The sequence below is a fragment of the Kogia breviceps genome, chromosome 4 (genome assembly GCF_026419965.1).
Source record: "Kogia breviceps isolate mKogBre1 chromosome 4, mKogBre1 haplotype 1, whole genome shotgun sequence".
Lineage (NCBI taxonomy): Eukaryota > Metazoa > Chordata > Mammalia > Artiodactyla > Physeteridae > Kogia > Kogia breviceps.
The window spans coordinates 167,198,309-167,222,436 of record NC_081313.1 but is presented as its reverse complement, the minus strand read 5'-3'; positions in this window follow the sequence as shown (position 1 = coordinate 167,222,436).

Genomic DNA, 24,128 nt, shown 5'->3' with positions numbered 1-24,128 from the left:
CCCTCTTCACCCAAATTCCAAACAGCTTGTTCCTTCTTGCTCTTCTAGTCGCCAATCAAAGGCCACCTCCTCCGAGAAGCTTTCCCTGACTTCTCCACCTCAAGCAGCCGCTTGAGCTGCTATCACATCTCCCTGGAGCTTTCCTTCAGAGCACTTATCACAACCTGCTCTGTGTATTTAGTATTTGGTATTTGGTATTCTTTGCCCCTCTCCCGCCCCCTGCTTAAGGGCTCCAATGAGAGCAGGAGATTGGTCTGTTTCGTCCATCACTGTGTCCAGAGAACGTCACACAGGGATTTCCCAATGGCATGTGGATGAATCCAGGGACTCCCAGGCCCACTGGAGATGCCTCCTGATTCTCTCTTCAACAGCCATCAGGAGTCATAATGGCCCCAGCCCAGCCCCTCAGAGAGGGGCAGTTAGAAGGAGGCTAGCATTCGTTATGTGCCCCTGACATAACACATCAAGACTGCCCCTGATATCACTTTCCTCTTCCTCCCAACCCTGCAAGGTAGGAATGATACTCACTGATTTACAAATGAGGCTTCTGAGAAGCTGAGGTGCTGACCTGCTGTCACACAGCTAGGACGTGGCCAGCTGAGCCTAAACCCATGGCCCCCTTTCTTCTACCCACCATGGCCGGTCCTGCCACCATGTTAGCTGGAGGCTCGGGCATGACGCCATGATAAATATCGATGACAGCCTCCACACAGAGTCCCCTGTGCCATGCCGGGTGTTCTCCGTCCACCATCTTGTGAAACTCACGACAGCACTGCAGGTGGTGATCACGAGACTCCACCGTGTAGAGGAGGAAACGGGCTCATGGGGCTGAAACAGCTTTTCCCTGGGTGCACATGGGAAGCAGGGAGTTCCCCAGGTACTCAATGCAATGGCCCCACTCCCAGAGTGAGATCCTTCTAAGCACTTTCAATGTCCGTGGCTGATCACACAGCTACAATGGGTCTGTGCTCAGTCATCAGATGGATGGATGGATGGATGGTCCCAGAGCAAGATATGTAGCTTGGTCTCCCTGGATAACAGGAGCCAAGGTCCCCATCCTCCCTCTACTCCCCACTCCAGGCCTAGAGAGGGTCTAAACCCCATGGATGTCCAGATGCCCGCTTCAAGCTGTGTGGCCTCCCCTGGGGGCTCGCCCCACAGTGAAACCATATTGCAGCCAGCCCAAGAGGCTCTCAGTCTCCCCCCTCCTCACCCCCCCCAGAAGGGCGAGAGATCAGAAATGACACCCACGGCTAAGTAAATCTAGTTCTCCAGCCACCTTCTGCGTGGCCACCCAACTCCACCTGTCCTTGAGACACGGAATGACGATGCTGAAGAGCACCCCTGAGTCTGCAGAGAACCTGAGGCACAGAGAGGGGAAGGCACGTGTCAAGGTCACTCAGTCTCGGGTCCTAAGGCTAAGCTTGTCTGGATAGGAAGGACTTCAAACGCTGTTTTGTGCACAAGCTGGTGGGACCCAGCAGCCTACCCGGATCCCCTGCCACAGGTAGATTGTTACAGCTCCCTCTTTGCAAATGGCAGTGTTTGGGACATAGATGCAGCCCTAGTGTCTATGGAGGGGGGAGGCCGGTCAGCCTCAAGGCATCGTCTTTTTTCACGGGCAGCCCCACTCAGCTCACCAAACGTGAGGGGGCACATCTAGAATGGTTTTCTGGGCAGGCGACGAGGCTGGAGTATTCCTCAAGTCAAGCAGAGTGTCACCTTGTTTGCCCACCCTCACCTCGTCTTTGAATTTAAGCCCGTGTTCCAGCCTCAGGTACCCTGCTGGCATTCCAGCAATGCTATAGCACCCTGCAAGGCCTTCAGAAATGCCATCCCTTCCACCCCAAATGCACTTCCCTTTCATCCCTTGAGGAATTCTTGCTCCTCCTACAATGCAGGGCTCCAGTGTCCCTACCTCTGAGCCTTTTCTCCTACCTGGCCCCTCCCATCTCTCTATCCCAGCTCTCTGCTCCACGACAGCCTGGCTGTGGGGTAGCTTCCCCGGGCTGTGAGCTCGCTGCTGCAGAAACCTTGTCCAACTATCTTGCTACCCCTCCTCCCTGCACCAGTCCCAGGACCTGGCACATTTGAGAGCCCGGTCCCTGATGTCCTGATTCTCCCAAGGCTTTATTTCTCCTGAAGTTGCAGGGGTTCAGTCTTGAGATGTGCTTCATTTACAAATGCTCTTGCTAATTTGGAGGAGTCCTCTGAACTGCAGAGAAATGCAGCCTTAACCAGATTTTTTTCAGATGATCCCCTAGGGGCCGGGGATGATTAAGCGGCATTGTTTCACATCAGATTATTCTTTTCTCTCTGGTCCCTAAAACTTGCCAGGCCTGCTCACAGCTGTCTCCTCGGCACTCAACACCAGCCTGGCACATACACCCTTGCAGAATGAAGAAATGAACAAATGCAGCTCTCAGCTCAGCAGCCTCTGAGCTGTCCAAATTTGCAGCTCCCCATCCCCTACGGCAACAGAGTGCAAATATCACGGGTTTGGAGCTGAAGAGGCCCGGGGTGGAATCCTAGTTCTGCCTCTTCCCAGAGTGGGAAAGCATAATTCTGGAATTTGTTTGAGACTTAAAGGTGTGACTGGGGCCTCCAAAGGCTCCAGTCCCGCCCCAGGTTGCCCTGCCTGCCGTTGCCGGGGCAGGTGGGTCTGGGAGGGCCGGGCGGGCCATTTCCTCCCTTCCCACCCAGCCCGCCCTCAGCAGCCAGCTGTGTGGCAGACATTCCTGGGCCTGCTCATTGATATTCAGGAATGGAACTCGAGCCGCTCCTGGTGCCCAGAGCGGGCAGGCACTCAGGCCCTCTGCCTGGGCCCTTCCGCCCTGTATTAGCAGGGTCTAAACACCCTCACCAGCCAGAGGGAGTGCCCCAGGCCATGGACACCCGAAGCTGGATGGCCCGGGAAACTGAGGCCTCCAAAGGGGACTGCTTGCCCCAGGGCACTCAGGAGCCCGGGGGCCTGCGTGGCCAGGGTCTCCTGACTCCCCATATGGTGCTTATTCTCAGGCAGCCCTAGGAGCTACACCGCGTCCCTGAGCTTCCTGCTCCTCCAGGTGCTTCCGAGGCTTTCCCGGCTCCACGCTGCTCTCTGGAGGCCCTGGGAGGCCCCACGGAGGGAGGGGGGCCAGATCGCAGGCTGGAGGCTGGCTGGCCTTCCCACACCGTCTCAGCGGGAAGACTGACCGGGAGGCTCCTCCCTCACAGACTCCGTTTGCCAAGCCCTCACCTCACACCTCCGGGTTTTTGCAGATGGGCCTTGTTTTTCCTTGGGGTGTAAAAGAGCCGGTCATTGCAGGGGCCTCCTCCCCTCCAGGCAGCTGGCTCAGGTCAGCCACAAACTCCCAGCTCCCGAGGAGACAGGCCCCTGACCCAGGGGTCATATGATGAGGAGGGGGGGCACCCTCACAGAGCCAGCTGGGACCAGCCCTAGGGGGCCCAGCCCTGGGACTCAGGCCTGCTCTCCAGGAGGAGGCATAACAGCCAATCCAACCCTCCCTGGAGCACCACTTAACCATTCACCACCACCGTCTTGAAGCTTCTGGTCACACCTCCTGGCCTCAGCTGAATCCCACTGGGCCCAGGTGTCCACCCTTCTCCAAGGCACCTGAGGGACTGAGGGCAAAGCCTCACAGGCCTGAAGGATGGCCCATCCCCTCAAATCCTCATCCCCATACACCCCATGCAGTCTCTCCCCTGGCCCAGACTCCCACCTCTCCTCCTTCCAGAACCTTCTCAGGGTGCACTCCAGAACTCCAGCTCCATAAACAGCACACTCTGTCACACACACACACACAGCCTTCCCCTCTTCTCAGATCCTCTGTTCCCTCGCTCCATCAGAGCTGGCCCTTCCTTGAGGGCGTGCCCCCCCCACCCTGCCCTCCCAAGGGGAGGTTGAGTTTCCTGTCACACCTCAGACAAAGAAGGTGGAGGTGGCACCACCTTGCTCCCCATGGCTACTTCCTGACCTTGGCTTCTCCACCCTCTTCTCAAAGTACGCTGCTTCTTTGGGGTTCAGGCTGACGGGCTGCATCTCACCCCCATTACTATCGCCGGCCAGCCTCACAGAGGGCTCTCTTCTCCACCTGCCTCTGGCCACTGACCTGGGTCACTTGGATATCCCAGCCAACTCCTCGGCCTCCTTGACCTTGGCTTCCTCATCACCAGTGCCCCTCCACTCCAAATCAGTTGTCATAAATTGTCATCACCAGAAATGCAAGCATTCAAACATGGCGTTCTCCAACTGCAACTCTCTGTCTTTGTGGTTCACTTGCCCCAAAGCCCACACCGCCTCCACCACCCGGAACAGTCCTCTCACACACCCACTGATTCTAGCATCTCTCTACTCCCCACCTACCTGAGTTCCTGTACCTCTCCTCCGGCCAGATCCCATGGCCTGTCAGTGCCATCACTACATTCTCTCCCCTTCCAGCCCTCTCTGCCTCCGTCACCCCGACCTGGCTGAAGCAAGAGCCGGGATGCCACACCCCACCCCACTTCCTCTGCTCCTGCCTTGAGCTCAGCTGAAGAAACTCACCCAGCCAGGCAGATGGTCTCTGGAGTCACCGTCCCTCCTCTGCAATGGGTGACCCCTCTGGCGGCAGGCTCACCCTTCCGCTCTAGCCAGCTTGCCTTCCCTCCCTCCAGGATGGCTATTTCATAGCTCCTTCCCACTCCTCAGCCCTCTGATTGCTGTTCCTCCTTCACCCTCACCCTTGCCCAAGCTCCGTCCTCTTTCCCTCAAGAGATGAGCCTGTCTTGATCTTCAAAATGAAGACGGAGGCCTTCAGATGTGAATCCCTGCGTCTCCCCCAGCCAAATCCCTGCTGTCCCCTGCACTCCTTCTCTCCTCTCACCATGGAGATGATGGCCAAATGGCCACCCAACGCCAGCCCCCCAGCTGGGCTGCCCCATCCCATCTCCCCTGTCGGTCTGACTCCCGTCAATGTACTCCGTCCTAAATCTCCATTTTCTCCTCCTCTGCTGGGTCGCCTTTGTTGTCATTTTAAAATTTTCCTATCTCTTCCATCTTAGGAAAAAAAGGAGGAAAATGCCCTGAACTTCATTCCCTTTCTCAACCAAATTTTTCAGAAGAGTTGTGTACACTCTCACCTCCCCACCATGCTTTCACTCTCAACCCACTTCAATCAAACCTTCAACCCCACATTCCCAGAGGCTGCTCTCATCCAGTCCCCCAGTGATGGCTGTGTCACCAAATCCAGGGGCTTCATGTCTTGGCCTCCTGGCAGCAATGGTAATTCCCCGTCTCTTCCTCGCTGTCCTGGTTTTCTCCTACCTCTGGCTGCTCCTTCGGTCTCCCTTGAGGCTAGGGTGACCAGATGTCTCAGTTTGCCTGGGACCGAGGGGTGGCTGGTCATCCTATTGGGGGTGCTGACTTCTCTGCCTGTATTGAGCGCCCCAAGCTTAGTCTTCACAGCTTTTCTCCCCACTCTGCCATCCTGCTCCGAACGTTGCCTCCCACTCCTGTAAATTAAATAAAATCCACCTGCCAGTGACTCCTAAAGGTGGGCCTGCCGCCCAGCCCACTCCTCTGAGCTATGGCTGCTGTCCTGTCCCGCTGACCCGTGAGCTCTTCCAGGGCAGGGTCACACATTACTCCATTCTGTGTCCCCACTGTCTGATGGCCACACAGGACCTGGGACTTTGTAATGATAGAGGTTGCTAGCACATATTCAGCTTTCGCCATGTGCCCAGCGCTGCCCCAAGTGCCTTATGTGAGCTAACTCATTCAATTCCCCATTTTAGAGGAGCGGAAACTGAGGCCACAGAGGAGCAGTGATGTGCCCAGGATCACACTGCCCCGAGGCGTGGAGCCAGGATGGGAAGCCAAGCAACCGGCTATACAGTTCACCTGCCTGATCTCCTCAGTCTGTAGCTCCCCCCCCCTTGTATAGCAGGGAGCTACCCTTGTTTATTGAGTTGAGTTGAACAGAGGTACCTCCCCACCAGAGTAAATGCAGAGATCCTAGAGTTCAACCAACCTCCTCCTGTTCTTAGAACTGTAGCCAGAGATACCATTTGCCATTTCTAAAGAAATATGTAAGTGAGTGGTTAAAGTTTAATCTGGAGGCAGACATTCCTCGGCTTTTGAATGCCAGCATTTCACTTAGCAGCTCTTGGAGCTTGCTCAAGTAAAGCGTTTACTTCATACCTCAATTTTCTCATCTTTAAAATGGGAGATAGGCAAAGTAAAGATGAAATGAAAAGAATACACGTAAGGCCCTTAACACAGCAGCAGGTACCCAACCTATGAGCAACAAATATTTACTGAGCACGTACTATGTACTAGGCGCTGAGCTGAATGATGGGGTACAGATTGATGAACATACACTGGGCAGGGGTAGGAGCATTTGTGATCATGGGTGTAGGAAAATCTCTGAGGAAAACCAACCCCTGAAAGATTTGGTTGCTTTGACAACAGAGTCGCTGAGCTGTGTCTAAAACCAGCTAGTGCCTGGGGTGAAGAAACCTTTGCACAGGCTTCTCTGCTGAGGTACCTTTCCCTCACTCTTGTCTAACTAGAAAACTCCTACCAAACCTCACCCAGCCTGAGTACTACCCTCTCTGTGAAGCTGCCTCTGATTCCCGCTAAATAGAATCAGTCTCCCTTTCCTCTGGCTACCCCAAGCGCCTTGTATGCACTCTTACCAAAGTAACCCCATTCATTCACAAATTCAGTAAATAGACAGAAGGTAGATCAATTGATCAATAGATAGGTAGACCAATCAACAAACAAACATTTGCTGAGTACCTACTTTGGACACTAAGGTTACAAATAATAGCTAAACACTAACATCTATTGAGTGTTTATTATTAGCCAGGCAGTTTTAAATGTTTTATATATAATCTTCACAACAACACTAAAAGATAGGAGCTATGATTATCCCCATTCTACAGATGGATACACTGAGGTACAGAGAAGGTAAGCTACTTACCCAGGTCTCACAGCTAGTAAGTGGCGAAGCCAGGATTGCTGCCTGGGCTCTTACCCACTCTATCATAGTGGCTCTCGTGGGCTGGATGAGTCCGTTCTTGCCCTTGAGTTTCAGCCACATCCACTGCTTATTTCTAGGGTGGTTTGCCTGGGACTGAAGGGTTTCACAATGAGCGACACTCTCAATGCTAAATGTGGGAAAGACCTGGCTAAACAAGGACAGGTTGGTCACCTTGGTCTTCCCTCAGAATATCCTGGAACCAGATTCACGCCCATGTCTGCAGACTCCACATCCACCCTCCCAAGCAGCCTCCAAAGGAAAGAAAGAAGCTGTGTCCAAGTGGGATCCTGTCCAAAGGCAGGGAAGCCCCTCCTGGCTGCTTGTCTGGACCCTCCCGGTCCCCAAGGCCTGCAGGCTGTCGGAAATGGACATGAGGAGGGGCTGGCCCGGGGCCTGCAGGCCAGGGAGGTGACTTCAGAGCAGGTGCTGGGCTCACCTCATCCCCAGAGCCAGGCTGAGTCACTGCCGAGGGGCACACTTCCTACCTCAGCCCACTCCCTGTCCCCAGGCCTCCCTCAGCAGGGCCGAGGTGATGCTTTTCCCAGTTCAGGCAGGAACTGGGGAGCCTCGGGCCTGCCTTCTCCCCGGTGCCAGCTGGCCTTTCTGAGGTGAAGGAGAGGAACGCCATCCAGTCAGGCTAGGATTTCTCCCCTCTGCCCATCTCCTCCTCCTCCCTGGCCCACTCTCTGGCCCTCGGTATCCACTCAGACACCCTCCTCCTCTATAGAAAGCCGTCACTTAAAGCTGAAGGGAGGGACAAAATTCTAGAAAGAAAATGAGAAAAAAGAACAGGGTAAATAGCACCAGGCCTGGAAAGAAAGAGCCTTCAGCAAATGCTGACTCCATCCATTAGCATAAAAATATGTCAAATGGTCCCTAGCTTAAAAATAATAAACTCCTTGGGCTTCCCTGGTGGCGCAGTGGTTGAGAATCCGCCTGCCGATGCAGGGGACACGGGTTCGTGCCCCGGTCCGGGAAGATCCCACATGCTGCGAAGCAACTAAGCCCGTGCGCTACAACTACTGAGCCTGCGCTCTAGAGCCCATAAGCCACAACAGCTTGAAGCCCGTGTGCCTAGAGCCTGTGCTCCACAACGACGAGTAGCCCCCACTCGCCACAACTAGAGAAAGCCTGCGCACATCAACAAAGACCCAAGGCAGCCAAATAAAATAAAATAAAATAAAATCCTTGGCTCCCACACCCCCCATCAGTGATCACCCTACTTCTCTTCTCCCCTTACAGTGGAATGCCTCAAAAGACTCTGTGTTAACTCTGCACCTCCTTGCCTCCCTTTCTCCTGACCCTACTTCCATCATCCCCACCTTCCATGACTACTGCATTTCTATAACACCGAAGTTCTCCAGTAGGCAATGTGAAGCCCTCCCCCTCCCCCCTCCCCCTCCTCCTCCCCTTTCCCTACCCTCCCCTCCCCTCCTCCTCCCCTCCCCTCCTCCTCCCCCTCCCCCTCCACTGCAATACCCCAACAACATTAGGCTCAGGTGACCCTCTCCCGCCTTCTTTTTTAAAAAAAATTATTTATTTTGGCTGCGCTGGGTCTTCGCTGCTGCACGCAGGCTTTCTCTAATCGCGGTGAGCGGGGGCCTCCCTTCGTTGCGGTGCTCGGGCTTCTCACTGCAGTGTCTTCTCTTGTTGAGGCTCACAGGCTCTAGAGCGCAGGCTCAGTAGTTGTGGCGCACGAGCTTAGTTGCTCCGTGGAATGTGGGATCTTCCCGGACCAGGGCTCAAACCTGTGTCCCCTGCATTGGCAGGAGGATTCCTAACCCCTGCGCCACCAGGGAAGCCCCCCCTCCCTCCTTCTTGACACCTGCTTTACACTTAGCTTCTGGACCCACTCTCCCTGGTTCCCCTCCTGCCCTCAGGCCAAGTGTGTCTTCAGTCCAGACCTCCTTCAGACTTGCTTCTCTTTAATATCCCAGATATACACCTACATCAAGATCTCTGCACTTCTAACTCTGTCTACTTATCCCCCAAATATCTACAGAGCTGCCTCCGGAGCACCTTCTCCAACCACTTCACATAAAGTAGCATACACCTCCATAAACACCTATCCACAAAACTTGCTATATTTCTCTTCATATTATTTATCACAGCCTATTATTTTATATATTTATTTGCTTATATCTCATAGAATACAATCTCCTTCCTTCAGGGCAGGCCCTCTCTACTTTATCTAGTGCTTTAGCTCCAGGTCCTCTAATAAATATGTATTATATTTAATAGAATTATAAATATATATAATATACACCTTTAACATATACACATGCTATATGCTCTGGTGCTATGACAGAGCAGTACCTGGCATAGAGCAGGCACACAGTACATATCTGAGGAATGAATGAATGAATGAATGGACAAAGTAGTAAATAATAAACAAATAAAGACGCATTTGAATAATGAGTGAATAAATTACTAAAGAATTATGTTAATGACAAATAAAAGGTGGTATATTATGGAATACAAGTCAGCAATTTAAAGGAATTGATTACTGATACATGCAACAACATGGACGAATCCGCAAATCGTTAATCAGAGTGAAAGGAGTCAGATGCAAAAGAGGACACACTGTGTGATTCCATTTACATAAAATTCTAGAAAATGCAAATTAATCCATAAAGGCAGAAAGCAGATCAGTGGTTCCCTGGGGATGAGGTTGGAAGGAGAGATGGACTGCAAAAGGAGTGATGAAAGTGTTCTGTATCTTGATTGTGGTGGTGGTCTCACGGGTGCATATGCCTGTCGAAACTCATCAAATTGTTCACTTTAAATAGATGCAGTTTACAGTACATAAATTATTCCTCAGTTAAATTGATTTTAAATATAAGAAATGTTAGTGAATGAATCAATCAATCCATACATTCACCATCCTTCCCCTACCAATGACTCCACTGGGCTCCAAACACATAGATGTAACCCAAATTGGCATATAGGTCTTTCTTTCCCAGCCAGACTTTTCCCAATGAGGATGAGAATGGCATTTATTTAGTGCCTACTATGCGCCAGACAATTTGACCATAATTATTTCACTGCTTTCCCACAAAGGCCTTGGGCAATATTATTCCCATTTTACAGATAGTGGTACTGAGTCTCAGTAAAGGAAAGTGACATATCCAAAATCATACAGCCCCCAAAATGGCAGAGCCAGATTCAAACCCAGGTTTCTCAGACTCCTACGCTATATCATAAACTTCTTCCCACCGAGGCCCCTGATAGAAACTTGGTGTGTGTGTGTGTGTGTGTGTGTGTGTGTGTGTGTGTGCCCTTGTACATGTCTCTCATCTCTCTTGAAGAAAGCATTGCCTCTGCAAGGGAATGAAATGTGTTTCTCATCATTTTGAAGTATCATGAGAAGATTCAAGGAGAAGCAGTAGCTAGGCCCAGATGTTGCCTTTGGTCCATGGAGGACAAAAAAATCATTCCAGCTGGAGCAAGAAGCTCAGCCAGTGGTGTCTCTTTGGGGATGAGAGATTGAGGGTTATTCTATGCCTCAGTGTGGGGCTCAGGGGGTCGTATCAGCAATGTCAGTGATGTGTGTATATTGAAGCCGGGGTAGAAGGGTCCAGAAGAGACCTCAGTATGACTCTGCCCTATAAATCGTAACCTACCACCCAAGAGTAAGAGAGAAAAAGGGGGAGAGTCAGAGGAATGCATTAAACTGACATCTTTGAAAGCTTAACAATATTCAGGGCACTGTGCCAGACACTTGCATACATATCTCACTTGAGCTTCACAGCACCCTGCCAGGTAGATAGAATTTTATTTCCCTCTTTTTTAGATAAAGAAACAGAGTCTCAGAGAAATGAAGGAACTTGTATAAATCACACAAGTGGTACGTGATACGTTGCTTTTCTTCTACCAACTCTTTCTTCCATAATAAAGGTCTTGTTATCTTTAGATTTTCCCAATTTAGCATTTTCCCAAAGAAATCCACTACCCAATATATCTATTCCCATACCATCCACTCATTTATTCACCCTTCCATCCATTTATACTTGTATCTAATCTATACACTTAACGATTCAATTATCCACTAATTCAAGCATCCACTCACACATGCATTCACACAGCCATCCATCAGTGCATGTATATATGCATCCAACCACAGATTCACTAGACAATGTCCAACTACCCAACCAATCATTCAAGGACTTATTGACCCACCCACACATAAATTAATTACCCATTCATACACACATCCACCTATCATCTGTCCCTCTACCTATTCATTCAACCAATCATCCCATGATTCATCCACCCATCCATCCATTCATTCATTCATCCTCCCATCCAAACAGATAACCAACCACATACTATCCACCCACATGTCCAATCATCCACTCTTCATTCCTTGATCAACTCAACCATCCAGCCACCCACTTTCCACATATACAAAAACACATACATGCTGTGATGGTTAATTTCATGCGCCAGGTTAGCTAGGCCATGGTACCCAGATATTTGTTCAAACTGTAGTCAAGATGTTGCTGTGAAGATATTTTTTAATGAGATTAACATTGAAATCGGTAGACTTTGAGTAAAGCAGATTACCTTCCATAATGTGGGTGGGCCACATCCAATCAGTTGAAGGCCTTAAGAGGAAAAAACATTGAGGTCCCCCAAGGAAGATGGAATTCTGAGGTTTGTAGATTTGGGAGATATTTAAAGCAGTCTTGGCAAGACTTGGCGACTGAAAGATGGTCGCGTCAAGGAGAACCCTCCGTTTCTGGCTTAGAGCTGAGATAAGTGGAGTACCACAGGTGAGAACAAGGAGATGGGAGAGGAAGGGAAGGCAGTGGACAGTTCAAGTTTGGCCACAATGGGTTGGCAGTTCCTGGGGAACCTCTGAGGGGGGACACTGAGCAGATGGGGAGATGTGATCAGCTGGAGATTAAGGAACAGAGAACTGAGGGTAGAGGCTTGAGTTGGAAGGAATGAGTAGGTGACAATCCTATTTGAACTGAGGGGCCTCAGGGCCATAAACAGACTTCTATAGGGGAACAGCAAAGGGGATCCCAGAAGACTTGTTTCTGCCCTGGCTGGGGTCTTGACCTCCCCCTGCTCTGAGCTCCTGGGAGGAGTTTGGCCCCTACCAGGGGGGCCTCCAAGCCGTTCCCTCTTTCTCTGGGGTTCATGGAGGGTTCACAGGAGCAGACGGACCCCATAGGGCTCCTGCACAGATGGGAAATGGGGCCATCTCAGGCTGCGGCCAAGGGGTGGGCCCCAGAGCTCCAGCTGGAAACCCCATTTGGGGGCTGCAGGGATGTGTGTAAAACTGCTCCCTGGGTGGCTCAGGCTGGTGCAGCTCAGAGAACAAACTGTTGTCTCTGCCATAAATCCCCTCGGCCATAAAGTCCCTTCCCCCCTGACCCCTGGGTTGGGGTGAGCAACTGAGGGCAGGGCAGGGCAGGGTGATGACCTCCTGACTCCAGGGCCACTGGCCTCCCAGCCCACCATGTCTCTCCTTTCAAGGCCTCCTGAGCCTGCTCAGGGCCCCCAACACTGAGGGACACACAGGCCCGGTCTGGGAGTCAGAAGCTCTGGTTCAAGACCCAGCAGTGCCCTGATTTCCCCTCAGGTCATTCTCCCCGTCCGTACCTCAGTTTCTTATTAGCAAATTTTCTTTGACAATCCCTGTCTTTCCTCTGGAGGGGACTGTGGGTGTCAAAGAAAGGGGCATTTCGTTAGCAATCTCCACCATCGTTTAACCTCTCTGGGCCTCAGTTTCTCCACCTATAAAATTGGGGTAATGATAAGACCTACCTCAAGGGGCTGTGTGGACAAAGTGAGATGCTAAACTAGGCACTGCCGGCAAAATACAGAATCCAGTGCTTTTAGAGCAAAGACTTTTGAAAGAAAAGCATATGCGATTCCCTTTGTAAAATGTTGAAAGGATACTAAAATGGTCATTTAACACTCTGATGACTAGGGAAAATATGATTCATGATGATTTTGTGAACTGCCTGGGAAATGACATATGTTTTGTTGCACTTCATTTTCCCAGGATTTTTATGGATTTATTTCACAAATGGGTGTACTACAGAAAAATGAATGCATGTGGTACAAAACTAAGAATCTATACAAGAGAAGTCAGCTACCTTCACACCCAAATTTCCCAGTGACCTAATTTCCAACCGGTATGAAGAGTTTCTTGTGTATTCCTCTAGAAAACTTCATATATACGCATACATATATATATGTAGAAATGTGAGGGAGGAAGCCAATATACTAAGAAATTGAAGTCACTGATGTCGACAGCAGGGACCCTGAGAGCATGAGGTTGAGGAGGTGTAGAGGAATCTGTGATGCACCGTGGAGATTTGCCCTTTCAGGCCCAAGGCACTCATTCCCCAGCTTCCCACAGTGCTGTCTGATGATGGCACAAAGCTGAGTCCCTCTCTAGGGACGGCCCTCAGCCAAAGTGAGCTGCTTCACCCAAGCCTACACCCTTCCCAACGGGCAGCCCCCATCCAAAGACTGGTCCCCTCTCCTCCGTTCCAACCATCTGGAAGCGCCATCCCGGCCCCAGAGATCGCCATGGGATTGGGAAGGCCTTGGTTTCCGCTCCATTTCTCTCTCTGCCCAGACCTGCTCTCCTCCCCTGCTCAGAGGACTCCCTGACGATGCGGCAGGGGCGCAACTCTAAAAACTTTCACTCTTTTTTTAAGAAGTTGGGGAAAGCGGTCATTACAACAACCCTGGAAGCAGCTGGCTGTTGCCAAGTGTCAGACCATGATATTGGAAAGCTATTGGCGTGTTAATCAGATCAGGCAAAGAAGCCGTGAGTATATTGGAGACCTTGGTAAGAAACCTGCTTTACAGGGAAATTCCCTAGCGGTCCAGTGGTCAGGATGCCGCGCTTTCACTGCCAAGGGTGCGGGTTCAATCCCTGGTCGGGGAATTAAGATCCCACAAGCCGTGCGGCATGGCAAACCAACCAACCAACCAACCAACCTGCTTTACAGAGAGCAGGAGAGAAACCGTATGAAGATTCAGGGACCCACCACATGAGTGACCTTTTTAGGGATCCAGTATTCTGGGGCATGCTGAGTCAATTCCCTCAAAACTAAAGAGCAACTTATTGTATCTCACAGCTCCCACCATGAATAAGGGAGCACAGTGCCTGGTAAGACTCTGGGTTCCAGACGCAGCACATTTCACGCTTGGAAATACTGCTCTGATCCATTTACCAAGTGACACGGAAGCTGGGCTGTGTGTGGGAAGTGAGCAAGGAGGGAAAGTAGTGGTTCCCATGCTGAGCTCAGGAGCCAGGCTGACAGGGTACCCATGTTCCATCATTTACAGCTCTGTGACCTTGGTGGGAACGGCATTGGTACCTACCTCCAGGCTGCAGGGACTTAGGACATCTAAAGCACGTAGAACAGTACCTGGCACATGGTAAATGCCTGACTATAAATGACAGAGCAGAGATCCAAACCCAGGTTTGAGCCAAAGGTTCTTTCCATTGCACCACCCAAGAGATGGGACCAAATGGCATTAAAGCCAAGGAAAATGACAGCTACCCACCCCAGGACTACAGCAAGGATGGCTCGGCAATCACAGCGCAGCTCAGAGTGGAGAAAGACAGGAGTGAGGGAGGCAGCTTCCATGGCTTCAGCAAGCATTGCTTGTGGGCTGAGGACTAGAGTATTGAAGTCCAGGCTGGACCAGGTGGGCTGCAGTAGTCAAGGTAAGTGACACTAGATACCACAGTAATAATAGTAAGAAGAAGAAGAAGTAGGGGGAGGGGCAATAAGGGGTAGGGGGTAAGAGGTACAAACTATTTGGTATAAAATAAGCTACAAGGATATATTGTATTGCTACAACACGGGGAATATAGCCAATATTTTACAATAACTATAAATGGAGTATAACCTTTAAAAAATGGTGAATCGCTAGATTGTACACCCGTAATTTATATAATATTGTACAGCAACTCTACTTCAATAAAAAATAATAAAATAAATTTTAAAATAATGATAATAAGTTTTTTTAAAGCCCCACATGCCCTGTGGTTTAACCAAAGACCAACTTATTTCTCACTCATATCAAGTCCTGTGATGGGGAGAGGTTAGTGGCTCTGCTTCACAGGGTCACTCAGGGACACAGGATTTTCCATCTTGTGGCTCCAGCATCTCCTAGGGCCTCAGAGTCTTCTGAATCATCTGCAAATGGCCAGGAAATGGAAGAAGAGAGAGGCACAAAGGATCCTGCAGGGGGTTTTAGGGCAGTGGCACCATCACTCCCACACACACTCCATGAATTGAATCTCTTCATGGCCTCACTTAGCTGCAAGGGAGTGAGGAAACGTAATGCAGCTGTGAGCCCAGGGAATAAGAGAAAACAGATTTGGGGCACAGTTAGCCAGTCTCTGCCCCAGGCTTTGAGCAGGAAAGCCAGAATGACGCCTCCTCCAGGCCACCCCTATGCTTGGCGCGCAGCTAAGGGCTTGGAAGTCCTCACTGGTGCCTGCCTCTGTGCTGAGCTAACATTCAGCTGGGACTCCCAGTAGAGAGGGCTGTTTGCAGCCAACAGCTACTTTGCTGGGCCAGAGTCTGTCCTGTCTTTCACTGTACCGAACACCACCCTGCTTAGAATGCTTCCCATTTGGGGTGGCGGTTCACCATAGTGGTTCAGCATCTGGATATTGGAATTAGACCCTCTGGGCTGAACCCAGGTTCTGCCCTTTGCAGGCTGGGTAACCTTTCTCAAGTCACTTAACCTTGACCTTGTCTTGCTTAGCCAGGTGCTGTGACCATGGCTCAATGGAATCAAGATGAGACCATGTATGTTGAGCCCAGTGCCTGGTGCATAGCAAGGACTCACATAATTTGGCATCACTCTTCTTTTTTTCTGCAAAACCGAAGTTTATTTTCTGAGTTAAAACATATTTGGATATTAACTTAGTCACAATATGGCAAGTACACTAGGTTGGATTTCACAATCAGGAAATTAGTAAAAGTCTTCCAGGATATTGACTAGCTCAATGCATCTTCATCCTAGCTGTGTGTAGAATCACTTGGGGATCTTTTCATTTAGCATCACTCTTATTCCAACTCTGGCCCACCAGTTCAGGTAGCCTAACCCAGAAATACCAGTGATGGAAAGATCTAGAAAGAACCTGAGGCAGGGTTGGAGGGCAGGCAGGGAAATAGGGATCTGGAATCATTACCTCTCCTATCAGAGGAGGTGAGAGTGAGAAAAGACCTGTGTTGCTCATTCCTCAGTTGAGAGAAGAGGGTTCGGGGGGCTCGGGGGAGCTCTCTCTTTACCTCCACTCAGCTCCTCCCAGGCACGGGGCGGGAGGCTTGCTCTGCTCCTTCCTCTGGAAGCCATCAGCCTGCTCCCTGGTCGTCCTGCTTCCAGCCAGTCCCCTCTGATCCATTCTCCACTCTTCCTGCCCAGGGGGATACTTCTAAAGCACAACCTTGACTACCAGCCCTACCCGAAGCCCTGCCAAGGCCCTCACCTTGCTCAGGGTGGAACCTAAGATCTTGCAAGTCTGCACAATTCACCCTGATCTTGAGCCCTGACCCCCTTTTTACCCCCCAGTATACACACACACACACACACACACACACACACACACACACCACTTGTCTTTATGCTCCAGCCACTCAGCTTCTTTTGGTTTCCAGAACACTCCAGGCACTCACTTTCTCTCTCGCTCTGAGCCTCAGCACATGCTGGTCCTTTGCTGAAGTGCTCTTTCCCCAGCCCCACCTAGCTAGCTCCCACTCACCCTGCAGAGCCCAACCTTAGATTTTATCTCTGCCAGGGAGCATACCCATAGGCACGGGAGATTTTGTGTTGTGAGCCCCACTCACCTACTCCTACAGCCCTCTGTCCCATCCCTGGTTCCCCCATGCCAGTTTATTCTGAATGAATGGAGTGGTATTATAATAGCACTCTGTATTACAATTTGAGATGCCTCAACATTCAACTTCGGCCTCAGAATTCAGCCCAAATATGCTATTTGGCTTCAGCCTTGGTCTCTGCTTTGGAAAGTCAATAGCCAAATGCCAACTTCACTGTCATTTTTTGGCATCCCTAAACTGTGTGTGATAAATGGTCATGTAATAGTGTAGGTTTCCCATCATGTCCAATCATCGTAACAACATCAGTAGTACACAGAAAACACACCAATGTTAATACCTAAACATTTGTTTCTGAACATAGGCAATGATTCCAAATGTAACTCCGAGTGAAAATTGCCTTGGAGGTTTATGTCTTACCGGTCAGTTAAAGGGTGATGTGTCATTTCAAGCATAAAAGCCTGCAATAACTCATGACAGTTGTGAATGCTGTTCATTTTATGTACAAAAGCAATCAGTAAGAAAGCTCAGATAGTTAGTTAAGATTAACAAACTGACAGCTGATGGGAGGCAACTCTCTACGGGTCTCTCACTTTTCTTCATATCTTGGGAGCCGAGGCTCTCTCTGATTACCTTTTCAACCCTGGAAGATAGATGATGTCTCCCTCCAGAGCAGTGAGCAAGTCTGTCTACTATCCAGTATGACAAAGAAAACGTCTTCCTCCAGGGCAAAAGTCAGGCAAGGTTTCTGCCCATTGTAAGGATCCAATTCCCTCAACTTGGGGCTCTCAGCTGTGACACAAACCCGCTGCATGTGCAGCATCCCCCTGGTCCTCCACATCCCCCCATGTCAGTGAAGTTCATGCTGTCTGCTGTGCTATAGGTAATAATGTCTTTTGTCTCTGACCCAGAAGTCTTATGTCTTCTGCCAGCATCTGTGAAGCCATGCAGGTCAGCTTACAAGTAGGTAACTTCCCAGACCCTTTACAATTCTTGGCAAGAGTTTATTTGCATATTAAGAGAGAGTTTGTCTTAGGTCAGTTTCCCTGGGAAACTGGCTCTGAGATTGGAGGTTTAGATGGATGGATGGACAGATGGATGGCTATGTGGATGGACAGACAGAGAAAAAAAGAAAGGACTCCTCTTAGGTGTTCAGATAGGAGAGGTGACATTGTTTTTGCAGGTCTGGGGAAGGGAGGCAGGTATGAAGCAGCAGACGATGGGTGAATTCTCACATGCTGCTGCCTGACCCAGCCCTTCTCCTGTTTCTAATCTGCACACTGGCCTTCTCCAAAGAGGGCTGCGATTATACCCAGCTGAACGCTGAGCCCCGGAGATGGGAACTTGACAAATTCTGCACCCCAACTGACAGGCAGATGGGGTTGTCAAGCACAGAGAAGGAGGGCTGCCCAGGATCAGGGCACAGACCTCCCCACTCTGCTGAAGACTTGAATCAAGAGATTATGCACATGACTATTTTTAGCCAGGTGAAATTTGTGAAAAGCAGACAGGGCTCAAAATGCAGCAGAAACCTGCTTTGAATTTACAAAGCAGACCTCCATGAGAGTGGAGGGGAGGTGACTGGGGAGCTCCCTTTCCAAGAGACGAAGGTGAAGGAAATTTGAGAAAAAAAGGTGGAGGAGGGCTCACCCCCACTGGACACCCACCGAGGGTCAGGTAAGATGGTGAGAGGCTTAGAAATGACATCTCCAAACTCCAGTCACCCTTCCACCACCTTCACATGCAAGGCCCACCTGTATGTTGCTACTGCTTAGAGTGCAAGCCCTGATCAATAGGAATAATAACAGCAAAGGGATCAGCAAACTTTCTGTAAAGGGCAGACAGTAAATATCTTGGGTTTGTGGGCCATATGGTCTCTTGTCCAACAATTCCACTCTGCCATTGTGGTGTGACAATAGACAGTCTGTAAACAAATGCATGGGGCTGTGTGCCAGTAAAACTTTATTTGTATAAATAAAATTTATTTTATTTTGGACTGGATTGGGCCCACGGGCCCATAGTTTGCCCACCCAAGTATCCACTTAAGTTTACAAAACACTGTAGCCTGTTTTATTTTATGTTATTTTTAAAATTTATTTTATTGAAGTATAGTTGATTTACAATGTTGGGTTAGTTTCTATACAGCAAAGTGATTCAGTTATACACATATATATATATAATATTCTCTTTCATATTCTTTTCCATTATGGTTTATCACAGGATATTGAATATAGTTCCCTATGCTATACAGTAGGACCTTATTGTTTATCTGTAGCCTGTTTTAAATATTAGCATTGAACAAACCCACAAAAGATTTTTAAACCCACAAAATGCAAGATAGTCCCAAGATAGTTTCAGGACTTTTAAAAAATATCCGTCGGTATAACACTACAGGTAAGGCAGTGTAATAAGTTGTGTGGTGAAACTTGTTTTCTCTTAATCCTGTCAGGGTGATTTGGGGGCAGTATGTAGGGTGGCCAGATAGAACATAGGATGCCCAGTAAAATTTGAATTTCAGATAAAGAGCAAACAATGTTTTAATATAGGTATACCATGCGTAAGAGTTAGAAGGAACTAGAAAATTTGGAACATATTTACACTAAAAAAATTTTGTTGTGTTTCTAAAAACATTTTTATTTCCTAAATCTGGCAATCCTAACAGTATGCGTAATCATATTTGAAGAGACCGTTGAACCTCTTTCTATATCTAAGGCCTGCATGATTGCGAGGCCAGGGCCAAATGGAACTAGAGTCCCCAAATTCCCACCACCTCCCCACAAAGACCCTGGAGTCGAAGTAGAGAAGCCACCTTTGAAGCAAGCAGATCTAGGTCCATGCACAAATCGCCTGGCACCTGGTGGGGACCCCGTGAATTGTAGTTGTGGTTTCCATTCATTTGCACGTGTCCTGATGTGTTTGTCTCTCCCTTTGTAAACTCTGTCACAGTTCTGAGATCTTGACCAAGTTCCTTAACTTTTCCTGAACCTTAGTTTCTCCATCTGTAACATAGGGATAACGAAGGCACCTCTTTCAGGGGTTTGTGATATGAATTAAATGAACCAATGCTTGTCAAATGCTTAGCATAGTGCAAGCTGGCAACTGATATGCTCTCAGAGATTTTTAGTAAAGCATAATGATAACTCATTCATTCTTTTTTTTTTTTTTTTTTTTTTTTTTTGTGGTATGCGGGCCTCTCACTGTCGTGGCCTCTCCCGTTGCGGAGCACAGGCTCTGGACACGCAGGCTCAGCAGCCATGGCTCATGGGCCCAGCCGCTCTGCGGCATGTGGGATCTTCCCGGACCGGGGCACGAACCCATGACCCCTGCATTGGCAGGCGGATTCTCAACCTCTGCGCCACCAGGGAAGCCCATAACTCATTCATTCTTGCATTAAATCCTCAAAACAGAGAGGTGGCCATTAAGATCCCCATTTCACAGATCAGACAAACTGAGGCTCCAAGAAGAGAGGTCACTCAGAGGAAATAAGCAGCAGAGATGTATCTGAACCAGAGGCCCAGCTCCAGTCGGCTCAACAACAGGCAGGGCTAGGCCAGCTCCACACAGCCAGGCCATAAGAGGCAGGCCACGCTGTGCTTTGGCCTCCACAGACCTCAGACGCAAGTCCCCCCAGCTGCCCAGCAGGTGACACTTACCTGTAGAACCAGCACATTTTTACCTGAGTCCGCTTGCCCTGCTGCTGCAGAGAAGATGGGGGAGAACCCCTCTGCCCCTCAGATATCCTCTTTCCTCAGCCCTGAGGACCCCTCACCGTGTCCTAGGGCATAGAGACTTCCTGACCTTACCCTCCCCTGGGTGCCATCCTTACCATTTCCAGTCTTTACCTGACCCTGTACTTCTCTCTGGCAGCACAGGGCACACTTGACATCATCTCTTCAATTAGGTGTCGGGATTTGCTTACTGCTTATCTTCACCACTGACCTGTGAGCTCTATGAGGGCAAGACTTCGTCTGCATGTTCCTGCTCTCTCCCCAACACCTAGCCTAGAGCCTGGCCCAGGTAGGAAACCACTAAACACTTGTTGAATGACGGACAAACGGAGGCAATTATCTTTCAGGCACCTCCTATGTCCTAAGCACTTTACCTTCATTTTCTCATTGCATCATCATACCAGTTCGCTGAGGTTGGAACCAGCAGAACCATTTTACAGATGAAGAAACTGAGGTACAGAGCCATAGTCACAGAAAGCACTATGACAAGGCAGTTAGGAGTGGAGCCTCTGAGGACTTCCCTGGTGGTCCAGTGGTTAAGACTCCATGCTTCCACTGTAGGGGGCATGGATTTGGTCCCTGGTCAGGGAACTATGATCTACATGCCATACAGCAGAGGGGTGGGATAGGGAGGGTGGGAGAGAGACGCAAGAGGGAGGAGATATGGGGATATATGTATATATATAGCTGATTCATTTTGTTATAAGGCAGAAACTAACATACCATTGTAAAGCAATTATACTCCAATAAAGATGTTAATAGGGCTTCCCTGGTGGCGCAGTGGTTGAGAGTCCGCCTGCCGATGCAGGAGACACGGGTTCGTGCCCTGGTCCGGGAAGATCCCACATGCCGCGGAGCAACTAAGCCCGTGAGCCGTGGCCGCTGAGCCTGTGCGTCCGGAGCCTGTGCTCTGCAACGGGAGGGGCCACAACAGTGAGAGGCCCGCATACCGCAAAAAAAAAAAAAAAAAAAAAAAAAAAGATGTTAATAAATAAATAAAGTTAGGAAAAAGTAATTGAAAATGAACATATTTTAAAAAAAGAAAGAAAAGAATGGTGCCTCTGCTACTTGCTGGCTGTGTAACTACAGGCAAATTCTAAATCTGTGGGAACAATAATCTTAGCGACTTCAAAGGGCTTTTTGAGGATTCTCAAACAGAGAATAGTAGAAAGTACTCAGCCTAATCTCTGGAACATAATTAATACCGTGCAATTATTAGAGTTATGACTTTTATGAGTTATTAACACAATATCACGTAATTATTAGAGTTATAACTCGTGCAGCTGGTAAGCGTGGTGTTGAAATCTGATTTCACTGTCCATCCCACTACATCAGAGAGAAGCCAGACAAGAAAGGGGCAGAGATGGGGGCCTGGAGATCACAGTCCTTTCATAGCTTCAGCCAGGCCTGGCTCCACACTGGACCTTTTCCTAAACAGAAAGGCCTGGCTTTGCCCTTCCTAACTCAGTAGAGCCTGAGGGGCTGGCAGGCAGAAAGACTGAAAGTTCTGCCTTGAACTGCAAGGCTGAGTTAGGCCACCACCACAGGCTGGGGTGGTGGCAGACCGTGTTAAGGACTGAAGGCGAGAAGAGAGGAAAGGGAGAACCCAAGGTCTGGACTTCCCTGCCCCCAGAATAGCCATTCATCTCTGTTCGCCCCCAAACCTAGAATGAAAGCTTGCTTGACCCCTGGATAAGGTGTAGGGCTTAGGTGGATGAGTCGCCCTAAAGAAGCGACATTCCCAGGTGCATCTCTAGCTCAACAAGCATCATGGAAAAGACGCAAGCTCTGGAGCAGCACCCACCGGAGGTCAAACGCAGGCTTACCCTCCCTGGCTGTGTGACCTTGGGCAAGCAGCTTCAGACTACTTTAGGCCTCAGTTTTATCCATAGAATGAGTACAGAAAACACACCGTACTGGGTTTCTGTGGGAATCAAATAAAACGAATGGAAATAAATCCACTTGGCACACAGTAGGAGCTCCATACATGTCAGGTGGAGTTCCCTCTCTCTGGTCCTATATCTGTCTCCCAGACCCCGTCTCCCTATGTCTCTCTCTCTTCCCAGCTCATTTCAGGGCAGGAGTTGGAAGGAACTAGAAGACCATCTTGGAGGCAAGCCTTAGGCCCTGCAGAAGGAATCTGGGGCCAAGCATAACATCAGATTATTAAAAATGTGGATTGTAAACACCAGCATAACTGGCCAGAACACAGTGGCCACCAGACCACAGCCCAGCTTCTGCCCATGCCCAAGACCACACCTCCTGCTGCCCCAGGATCTGGGATGGGCCCAGCTCCACAGCCACCGGGCACAGGCCAGTGTGTTTTCCCTGAGCTGAGCCCAGGGGCCCTGGCCAAACACTGTCCTCATAGTCAGAAAGCCTGGGGAACAGCTACAGGGTCTGTCCTCCGAGGGGAGAGGGCCTCCCACTCCACCCCCTGTGCTTGGCCATCAGACAGGTCCTGAGGACGTAGCTGGAGAGCAGGCTCCATGGGGACTCTACCCTGACAGTGTGGTGCTTGATGCAGCACACAGACCAGGATGGGAACCCCCTCCCCCCCAGGTAGCAGCTGTGTGAGCTCGGACAAGTCACTTTACTTCTCTGAGGCCCAAGGTCCTCATCTGAAAAATGAGAATTTTAAGGGCCACCCCGTCCTCAAATTGTGGTGTGAGGATTAAATGAGATGATGCATTTTAAAGCACAGTGTCTGCGGACTTCCCTGGCAGGCCTGTGGTTAAGATTCCGTGGTCCACTGCAAGGGTGTGGGTTTTGATTCCTTGTCAGGGAGCTAAGATCCCACATGCTGCATGGTACGGCCAAATAAATAAGTAAATAAAGCACAGCGTCTGGCAGAATAAAAGCATGCCCTCGGGTCAGCCCCAAGCTCGACAAGATTGAGGCTGGAGACCAAGTTGCCATAATAACTGGGGGCCGTGTGATCACTGGAATGACCACTTTCATTAGCACCCAAAGGTGAGCAGCCTGGGTGTGGGAGTGAGTGAGTGGGCTTTGGACCCCACCCCTGTGTTATCATAGCTGTCACTGTCCCAGCTGAGCTCCAGTATCCCCACCTACAAATAACGATATGACCTAGCTGCCTGGCCTCACTTGGTCATTCAAGAAATTATTGAAATGCTTATTGAGTACCTGCAGTGTGTGCAGATCTAGAAGCCATGGAAGCATCAGACTGGGTTCCTGTCCTCGAGGCTCTTGCAAAGGTGCAGGGAGATACTTTATGCACAATGCCTGGTGCTTGGCAAATGCCCAGTAAGTCGTCTGTCCTACGTTGGTTACTGCCTGCCTCTTCCCTCCTTTTCTTCCTCCCTCCCTCCCTCCTTCCTCTGTCCTTCCTTCTTACCCTCCTTCCTACCAGTGAGACATGAGTCAGACATTGGCCCTCTAGGAATAATTACATGGAGAATAGGGGTAGAGGGTCCAAACCCCCAGTCCCCAAACAGGTGCCAAGCCCTTGTTGGCAGGTGCAGACCACGAGGCCTGGAAGGAAAAGTCAGACTTGGTGGCTGCAACAGGAGAGAAGGTTTAGA